Source organism: Camellia sinensis, unplaced genomic scaffold (assembly GCF_055761805.1).
Source record: "Camellia sinensis isolate YWXY unplaced genomic scaffold, ASM5576180v1 Unanchor168, whole genome shotgun sequence".
NCBI classification, from domain to species: Eukaryota; Viridiplantae; Streptophyta; class Magnoliopsida; order Ericales; family Theaceae; genus Camellia; species Camellia sinensis.
Genome location: NW_028129048.1, coordinates 85,001 through 94,648, shown reverse-complemented (window position 1 = coordinate 94,648; position 9,648 = coordinate 85,001).

Here is a 9,648-nt window from a genome sequence, read left to right as displayed (position 1 = left end):
GCCAAGGCCAGCAGCATGCCATGCCACGGCCAAGGCAGCCCAGCCAAAGCCAGCAGCATGCCATGCCAAGGCCTAGGCCAGCAGCATGCCATGCCACGGCCAAGGCAGGCAAGCCAAAGCCAGCAGCATGCCATGCCAAGGCCTAGGCCAGCAGCATGCCATGCCACGGCCAAGGCAGCCCAGCCAAAGCCAGCAGCATGCCATGCCAAGGCCAAGGCCAGCAGCATGCCATGCCACGGCCAAGGCAGCCCAGCCAAAGCCAGCAGCATGCCATGCCAAGGCCAAGGCCAGCAGCATGCCATGCCACGGCCAAGGCAGGCCAGCCAAAGCCAGCAGCATGCCATGCCAAGGCCAAGGCCAGCAGCATGCCATGCCACGGCCAAGGCAGCCCAGCCAAAGCCAGCAGCATGCCAAGCCAAGGCCAAGGCCAGCAGCATGCCATGCCACGGCCAAGGCAGCCCAGCCAAAGCCAGCAGCATGCCATGCCAAGGCCTAGGCCAGCAGCATGCCATGCCACGGCCAAGGCAGGCAAGCCAAAGCCAGCAGCATGCCATGCCAAGGCCAAGGCCAGCAGCATGCCATGCCACGGCCAAGGCAGCCCAGCCAAAGCCAGCAGCATGCCATGCCAAGGCCTAGGCCAGCAGCATGCCATGCCACGGCCAAGGCAGGCAAGCCAAAGCCAGCAGCATGCCATGCAAAGGCCATGGCCAGCAGCATGCCATGCCACGGCCAAGGCAGGCAAGCCAAAGCCAGCAGCATGCCATGCCAAGGCCTAGGCCAGCAGCATGCCATGCCACGGCCAAGGCAGGCAAGCCAAAGCCAGCAGCATGCCATGCCAAGGCCATGGCCAGCAGCATGCCATGCCACGGCCAAGGCAGCCCAGCCAAAGCCAGCAGCATGCCATGCCAAGGCCAAGGCCAGCAGCATGCCATGCCACGGCCAAGGCAGCCCAGCCAAAGCCAGCAGCATGCCATGCCAAGGCCTAGGCCAGCAGCATGCCATGCCACGGCCAAGGCAGGCAAGCCAAAGCCAGCAGCATGCCATGCCAAGGCCTAGGCCAGCAGCATGCCATGCCACGGCCAAGGCAGCCCAGCCAAAGCCAGCAGCATGCCATGCCAAGGCCAAGGCCAGCAGCATGCCATGCCACGGCCAAGGCAGCCCAGCCAAAGCCAGCAGCATGCCATGCCAAGGCCAAGGCCAGCAGCATGCCATGCCACGGCCAAGGCAGCCCAGCCAAAGCCAGCAGCATGCCATGCCAAGGCCTAGGCCAGCAGCATGCCATGCCACGGCCAAGGCAGGCCAGCCAAAGCCAGCAGCATGCCATGCCAAGGCCTAGGCCAGCAGCATGCCATGCCACGGCCAAGGCAGGCCAGCCAAAGCCAACAACATGGCATGCCAAGGCCAAGGCCAACAGCATGCCATGCCACGGCGAAGGCAGCCCAGCCCCAAGGCCAAGGCCAGCAGCATGGCATGCCACGGCGAAGGCAGCCCAGCCAAAGCCAGCAGCATGCCATGCCAAGGCCAGCAGCATGCCATGCCACGGCCAAGGCAGGCCAGCCAAAGCCAGCAGCATGCCATGCCAAGGCCAAGGCCAGCAGCATGCCATGCCACGGCCAAGGCAGCCCAGCCAAAGCCAGCAGCATGCCAAGCCAAGGCCAAGGCCAGCAGCATGCCATGCCACGGCCAAGGCAGCCCAGCCAAAGCCAGCAGCATGCCATGCCAAGGCCAAGGCCAGCAGCATGCCATGCCACGGCCAAGGCAGCCCAGCCAAAGCCAGCAGCATGCCATGCCAAGGCCTAGGCCAGCAGCATGCCATGCCACGGCCAAGGCAGGCAAGCCAAAGCCAGCAGCATGCCATGCCAAGGCCATGGCCAGCAGCATGCCATGCCACGGCCAAGGCAGCCCAGCCAAAGCCAGCAGCATGCCATGCCAAGGCCAAGGCCAGCAGCATGCCATGCCACGGCCAAGGCAGCCCAGCCAAAGCCAGCAGCATGCCATGCCAAGGCCTAGGCCAGCAGCATGCCATGCCACGGCCAAGGCAGGCAAGCCAAAGCCAGCAGCATGCCATGCCAAGGCCTAGGCCAGCAGCATGCCATGCCACGGCCAAGGCAGCCCAGCCAAAGCCAGCAGCATGCCATGCCAAGGCCAAGGCCAGCAGCATGCCATGCCACGGCCAAGGCAGCCCAGCCAAAGCCAGCAGCATGCCATGCCAAGGCCAAGGCCAGCAGCATGCCATGCCACGGCCAAGGCAGCCCAGCCAAAGCCAGCAGCATGCCATGCCAAGGCCTAGGCCAGCAGCATGCCATGCCACGGCCAAGGCAGGCCAGCCAAAGCCAACAACATGGCATGCCAAGGCCAAGGCCAGCAGCATGCCATGCCACGGCCAAGGCAGCCCAGCCAAAGCCAGCAGCATGCCAAGCCAAGGCCAAGGCCAGCAGCATGCCATGCCACGGCCAAGGCAGCCCAGCCAAAGCCAGCAGCATGCCATGCCAAGGCCTAGGCCAGCAGCATGCCATGCCACGGCCAAGGCAGGCAAGCCAAAGCCAGCAGCATGCCATGCCAAGGCCAAGTCCAGCAGCATGCCATGCCACGGCCAAGGCAGCCCAGCCAAAGCCAGCAGCATGCCATGCCAAGGCCTAGGCCAGCAGCATGCCATGCCACGGCCAAGGCAGGCCAGCCAAAGCCAGCAGCATGCCATGCCAAGGCCAAGGCCAGCAGCATGCCATGCCACGGCCAAGGCAGCCCAGCCAAAGCCAGCAGCATGCCATGCCAAGGCCTAGGCCAGCAGCATGCCATGCCACGGCCAAGGCAGCCCAGCCAAAGCCAGCAGCATGCCATGCCAAGGCCAAGGCCAGCAGCATGCCATGCCACGGCCAAGGCAGCCCAGCCAAAGCCAGCAGCATGCCATGCCAAGGCCTAGGCCAGCAGCATGCCATGCCACGGCCAAGGCAGGCAAGCCAAAGCCAGCAGCATGCCATGCCAAGGCCATGGCCAGCAGCATGCCATGCCACGGCCAAGGCAGCCCAGCCAAAGCCAGCAGCATGCCATGCCAAGGCCTAGGCCAGCAGCATGCCATGCCACGGCCAAGGCAGGCAAGCCAAAGCCAGCAGCATGCCATGCCAAGGCCATGGCCAGCAGCATGCCATGCCACGGCCAAGGCAGCCCAGCCAAAGCCAGCAGCATGCCATGCCAAGGCCAAGGCCAGCAGCATGCCATGCCACGGCCAAGGCAGCCCAGCCAAAGCCAGCAGCATGCCATGCCAAGGCCTAGGCCAGCAGCATGCCATGCCACGGCCAAGGCAGGCAAGCCAAAGCCAGCAGCATGCCATGCCAAGGCCTAGGCCAGCAGCATGCCATCCCACGGCCAAGGCAGCCCAGCCAAAGCCAGCAGCATGCCATGCCAAGGCCAAGGCCAGCAGCATGCCATGCCACGGCCAAGGCAGCCCAGCCAAAGCCAGCAGCATGCCATGCCAAGGCCAAGGCCAGCAGCATGCCATGCCACGGCCAAGGCAGCCAAGCCAAAGCCAGCAGCATGCCATGCCAAGGCCTAGGCCAGCAGCATGCCATGCCACGGCCAAGGCAGGCCAGCCAAAGCCAACAACATGGCATGCCAAGGCCAAGGCCAGCAGCATGCCATGCCACGGCCAAGGCAGCCCAGCCAAAGCCAGCAGCATGCCAAGCCAAGGCCAAGGCCAGCAGCATGCCATGCCACGGCCAAGGCAGCCCAGCCAAAGCCAGCAGCATGCCATGCCAAGGCCTAGGCCAGCAGCATGCCATGCCACGGCCAAGGCAGGCAAGCCAAAGCCAGCAGCATGCCATGCCAAGGCCAAGTCCAGCAGCATGCCATGCCACGGCCAAGGCAGCCCAGCCAAAGCCAGCAGCATGCCATGCCAAGGCCTAGGCCAGCAGCATGCCATGCCACGGCCAAGGCAGGCCAGCCAAAGCCAGCAGCATGCCATGCCAAGGCCAAGGCCAGCAGCATGCCATGCCACGGCCAAGGCAGCCCAGCCAAAGCCAGCAGCATGCCATGCCAAGGCCTAGGCCAGCAGCATGCCATGCCACGGCCAAGGCAGGCAAGCCAAAGCCAGCAGCATGCCATGCCAAGGCCATGGCCAGCAGCATGCCATGCCACGGCCAAGGCAGCCCAGCCAAAGCCAGCAGCATGCCATGCCAAGGCCTAGGCCAGCAGCATGCCATGCCACGGCCAAGGCAGGCAAGCCAAAGCCAGCAGCATGCCATGCCAAGGCCATGGCCAGCAGCATGCCATGCCACGGCCAAGGCAGCCCAGCCAAAGCCAGCAGCATGCCATGCCAAGGCCAAGGCCAGCAGCATGCCATGCCACGGGCAAGGCAGCCCAGCCAAAGCCAGCAGCATGCCATGCCAAGGCCTAGGCCAGCAGCATGCCATGCCACGGCCAAGGCAGGCAAGCCAAAGCCAGCAGCATGCCATGCCAAGGCCTAGGCCAGCAGCATGCCATGCCACGGCCAAGGCAGCCCAGCCAAAGCCAGCAGCATGCCATGCCAAGGCCAAGGCCAGCAGCATGCCATGCCACGGCCAAGGCAGCCCAGCCAAAGCCAGCAGCATGCCATGCCAAGGCCAAGGCCAGCAGCATGCCATGCCACGGCCAAGGCAGCCCAGCCAAAGCCAGCAGCATGCCATGCCAAGGCCTAGGCCAGCAGCATGCCATGCCACGGCCAAGGCAGGCCAGCCAAAGCCAACAACATGGCATGCCAAGGCCAAGGCCAGCAGCATGCCATGCCACGGCCAAGGCAGCCCAGCCAAAGCCAGCAGCATGCCAAGCCAAGGCCAAGGCCAGCAGCATGCCATGCCACGGCCAAGGCAGCCCAGCCAAAGCCAGCAGCATGCCATGCCAAGGCCTAGGCCAGCAGCATGCCATGCCACGGCCAAGGCAGGCAAGCCAAAGCCAGCAGCATGCCATGCCAAGGCCAAGTCCAGCAGCATGCCATGCCACGGCCAAGGCAGCCCAGCCAAAGCCAGCAGCATGCCATGCCAAGGCCTAGGCCAGCAGCATGCCATGCCACGGCCAAGGCAGGCCAGCCAAAGCCAGCAGCATGCCATGCCAAGGCCAAGGCCAGCAGCATGCCATGCCACGGCCAAGGCAGCCCAGCCAAAGCCAGCAGCATGCCATGCCAAGGCCTAGGCCAGCAGCATGCCATGCCACGGCCAAGGCAGGCAAGCCAAAGCCAGCAGCATGCCATGCCAAGGCCATGGCCAGCAGCATGCCATGCCACGGCCAAGGCAGCCCAGCCAAAGCCAGCAGCATGCCATGCCAAGGCCAAGGCCAGCAGCATGCCATGCCACGGCCAAGGCAGCCCAGCCAAAGCCAGCAGCATGCCATGCCAAGGCCTAGGCCAGCAGCATGCCATGCCACGGCCAAGGCAGGCCAGCCAAAGCCAGCAGCATGCCATGCCAAGGCCAAGGCCAGCAGCATGCCATGCCACGGCCAAGGCAGCCCACCCAAAGCCAGCAGCATGCCATGCCAAGGCCTAGGCCAGCAGCATGCCATGCCACGGCCAAGGCAGGCCAGCCAAAGCCAGCAGCATGCCATGCCAAGGCCTAGGCCAGCAGCATGCCATGCCACGGCCAAGGCAGCCCAGCCAAAGCCAGCAGCATGCCATGCCAAGGCCAAGGCCAGCAGCATGCCATGCCACGGCCAAGGCAGCCCAGCCAAAGCCAGCAGCATGCCATGCCAAGGCCTAGGCCAGCAGCATGCCATGCCACGGCCAAGGCAGGCCAGCCAAAGCCAGCAGCATGCCATGCCAAGGCCTAGGCCAGCAGCATGCCATGCCACGGCCAAGGCAGGCCAGCCAAAGCCAGCAGCATGCCATGCCAAGGCCAAGGCCAGCAGCATGCCATGCCACGGCCAAGGCAGCCCACCCAAAGCCAGCAGCATGCCATGCCAAGGCCTAGGCCAGCAGCATGCCATGCCACGGCCAAGGCAGGCCAGCCAAAGCCAACAGCATGCCATGCCAAGGCCAAGGCCAGCAGCATGCCATGCCACGGCCAAGGCAGCCCACCCAAAGCCAGCAGCATGCCATGCCAAGGCCTAGGCCAGCAGCATGCCATGCCACGGCCAAGGCAGGCCAGCCAAAGCCAGCAGCATGCCATGCCAAGGCCTAGGCCACCAGCATGCCATGCCACGGCCAAGGCAGCCCAGCCAAAGCCAGCAGCATGCCATGCCAAGGCCAAGGCCAGCAGCGTGCCATGCCACGGCCAAGGCAGCCCAGCCAAAGCCAGCAGCCTGCCATGCGAAGGCCTAGGCCAGCAGCACGCCATGCCACGGCCAACGCAGGCCAGCCAAAGCCAGCAGCATGCCATGCCAAGGCCTAGGCCAGCAGCATGCCATGCCACGGCCAAGGCAGCCCAGCCAAAGCCAGCAGCATGCCATATCAAGGCCAAGGGCAGCAGCATGCCATGCCATGGCCAAGGCAGCCCAGCCAAAGCCAGCAGCATGCCATGCCATGGCCTAGGCCAGCAGCATGCCATGCCACGGCCAAGGCAGGCCAGCCAAAGCCAGCAGCATGCCATGCCAAGGCCAAGGCAGCCCAGCCAAAGCCAGCAGCATGCCATGCCAACGCCTAGGCCAGCAGCATGCCATGCCACGGCCAAGGCAGCCCAGCCAAAGCCAGCAGCATGCCATATCAAGGCCAAGGCCAGCAGCATGCCATGCCACGGCCAAGGCAGCCCAGCCAAAGCCAGCAGCATGCCATGCCATGCCTAGGCCAGCAGCATGCCATGCCACGGCCAAGGCAGGCCAGCCAAAGCCAGCAGCATGCCATGCCAAGGCCTAGGCCAGCAGCATGCCATGCCACGGCCAAGGCAGGCCAGCCAAAGCCAGCAGCATGCCATGCCAAGGCCAAGGCCAGCAGCATGCCATGCCACGGCCAAGGCAGGCCAGCCAAAGCCAGCAGCATGCCATGCCAAGGCCAAGGCCAGCAGCATGCCATGCCACGGCCAAGGCTGCCAGCCAAAGCCAGCAGCATGCCATGCCAAGGCCTAGGCCAGCAGCATGCCATGCCACGGCCAAGGCAGCCCAGCCAAAGCCAGCAGCATGCCATGCCAAGGCCTAGGCCAGCAGCATGCCATGCCACGGCCAAGGCAGCCCAGCCAAAGCCAGCAGCATGCCATGCCACGGCCAAGGCAGCCCAGCCAAAGCCAGCAGCATGCCATGCCAAGGCCAAGGCCAAGGCCAGCAGCATGCCATGCCACGGCCAAGGCCAAGGCCAAGGCAGCCCATCCGAAGCCAGCAACATTCCATGGCAAGGCCAACGCAGCCCAGCCAAAGCCGGCGGCATGCCATGCCAAGGCCAAGGCCAGCCGCATGTCTTGCCACGGCCTTGTCCCGCAGCGTGGCGTGCCTTGGCCTTGGGCTAGAACATCGCATGCCACGCCCTTGGCAAGCAATCCTGTCCCTCGTGTAATTGCCATTTGGTTTGGCTTTGACTTACGTATATGTTGCCCTGCGAAATGCTTGTCCCTCGGGTAATAGCCGGTTTGGTTGCCTTTGACTTGCGAACACGTTGCTAGTGCTTTCCCCAGTGGAAGCTTGTTGGGAAAAGTATGTCCCTCGGAAGTTGCCTGTTGCGTTTGTTATTTGCATTCGAGCTATCCGATGCTTGCTGGGTTTCTCTAAGAGTTTTTGCACGTTCGTCGGGCTTTTTAATTATTTATTTACTCATAAAAATTATAATAAAATAAATTAAAAATAAAAAAATAATTAAAAAAATTACTATAATTACTAGTGCCTCATCTTATAATTGTTGGAATTTTTCTAGAATTTTTTGAGTATTTTTAGTAATTTTTATTATTTTTTAAGTATTAAAATTGAAATAAATTAAAATAAAATATTCCGGTGGCCAAATATTTTTTTATAATTTTTTTTATGGTGTATTAAATTATTTCATACAACTTTCATGTTGAAAGTTTTGGCAAAAAACCATTACTTTTTAAAAAAACCCCATTATGACTCCTCGAACATGCTTGATGTTTCCTCCTGCCAGATTGAAAAGGGCTTAACAGGCTATTATAAGGGGGGGGCACCTCCCTTAAGGCTGGCCAGCATGGCCAGGCCACAGGCCACGCCTATGCCTAGGCGGGCGCTTGGCACATGCCATCGCTTGGCTTGTGGCATTGGCTTGTGGCATCGAAACTACATAGCCAAGCACGGGATGCGTCGAGTGGCGGCCCGCGGCGGTGGCGGTGGCACGTTGGCCTAGGGCAGCATGCCATGCCACAGCCTTGGCCAGCAACATGGCATGCCAAAGCCTTGGCCAGCAGCATGCCATGCCCTGGCCTTGGCAAGCATGTCATGCCACGGCCTTGGCCAGCAGCATGCCATGCCACGACCTTGGCCAGCAGCATGCCATGCCCCGGCCTTGGCCAGCATGTCATGCCACGGCCTTGGCCAGCAGCATGCCATGCCACAGCCTTGGCCAGCAGCATGCCATGCCACAGCCTTGGCCAGCAACATGGCATGCCAAAGCCTTGGCCAGCAGCACGCCATGCCCCGGCCTTGGCAACCTTGCCAAGCCACGGCCATGGCCAGCAGCGTGCTATGCCCCGGCCTTGGCCAGCAGCGTGCCATGCCCCGGCCTTGGCCAGCAGCGTGCCATGCCACGACCTTGGCCAGCAGCTTGCCATGCCCCGGCCTTGGCCAGCATGTCATGCCACGGCCTTGGCCAGCAGCATGCCATGCCACGGCCTTGGCCAGCAACATGGCATGCCGCGGCCTTGGCCGGCAGCATGCCATGCCGCGGCCTTGGCCGGCAGCATGCCATGCCGCGGCCTTGGCCGGCAGCATGGCAAGCCCAAGCCTTGGTCAGCAGCAGCATGCCATGCCAACGCCTTGGCCAGCAGCATGCCTTGCCACGGCCTCGGCCATCAGCATGCCTTGCCACGGCCTCGGCCATCAGCATGCCTTGCCACGGCCTCGGCCATCAGCATGCCTTGCCACGGCCTTGTCCAGCAGCATGGCATGCCCGGCCTTGGCCAGCAGCATGTCATGCCACGGCCTTGGAAAGCATGCCAAGCCACGGCCTTGGCAAGCATGCCAAGCCACGGCCTTGGCAAGCATGCCATGTCCCTCGGGTAATTGTACAAGTTGCCTTGCGAAATGCATGTCCCTCGGTTAAATTGCCATTTGGTTGGCTTTGGCGTGCGAACGAGTTGCCTGTGCTTTCCTTGTGGAAGCTTGTTGCGAGAAGTATGTCCCTCGAAAGTTGCCTGTTGCGTTTGTTATTTGCATTCGCGCTAACCGGTGCTTGCTCGGCCTCTCTAAATGTTTTCGCGCGTTCGTCGGGCTTCTTGGTCCTTCGGGGGGTGATTCGTTTTGGGGGGCTGGTGCACAGTGTACGTCGTGGCGCGTGAGTTGTGTTCGGTTTGTGCGAGTTGGACGGATCCCTGCCTGTGCAGCGAACTCCACTGGTGCATTCCTCCATGTCCCTCGGGTTGTCTTCGACTCGCCTTCGGGTTGCTTGCGCTTCCCTAGTGGAAGGTGCCTTGCGAAAAGCATGTCCCTCGGGTAATTGCCATTTGGTTGGCTTTGACGTTCGAACGAGTTGCCTATGCTTTCCTAGTGGAAGCTTGTTGCGAAAAGTATGTCCCTCGAAATTTGCCTGTTGCGTTTGTT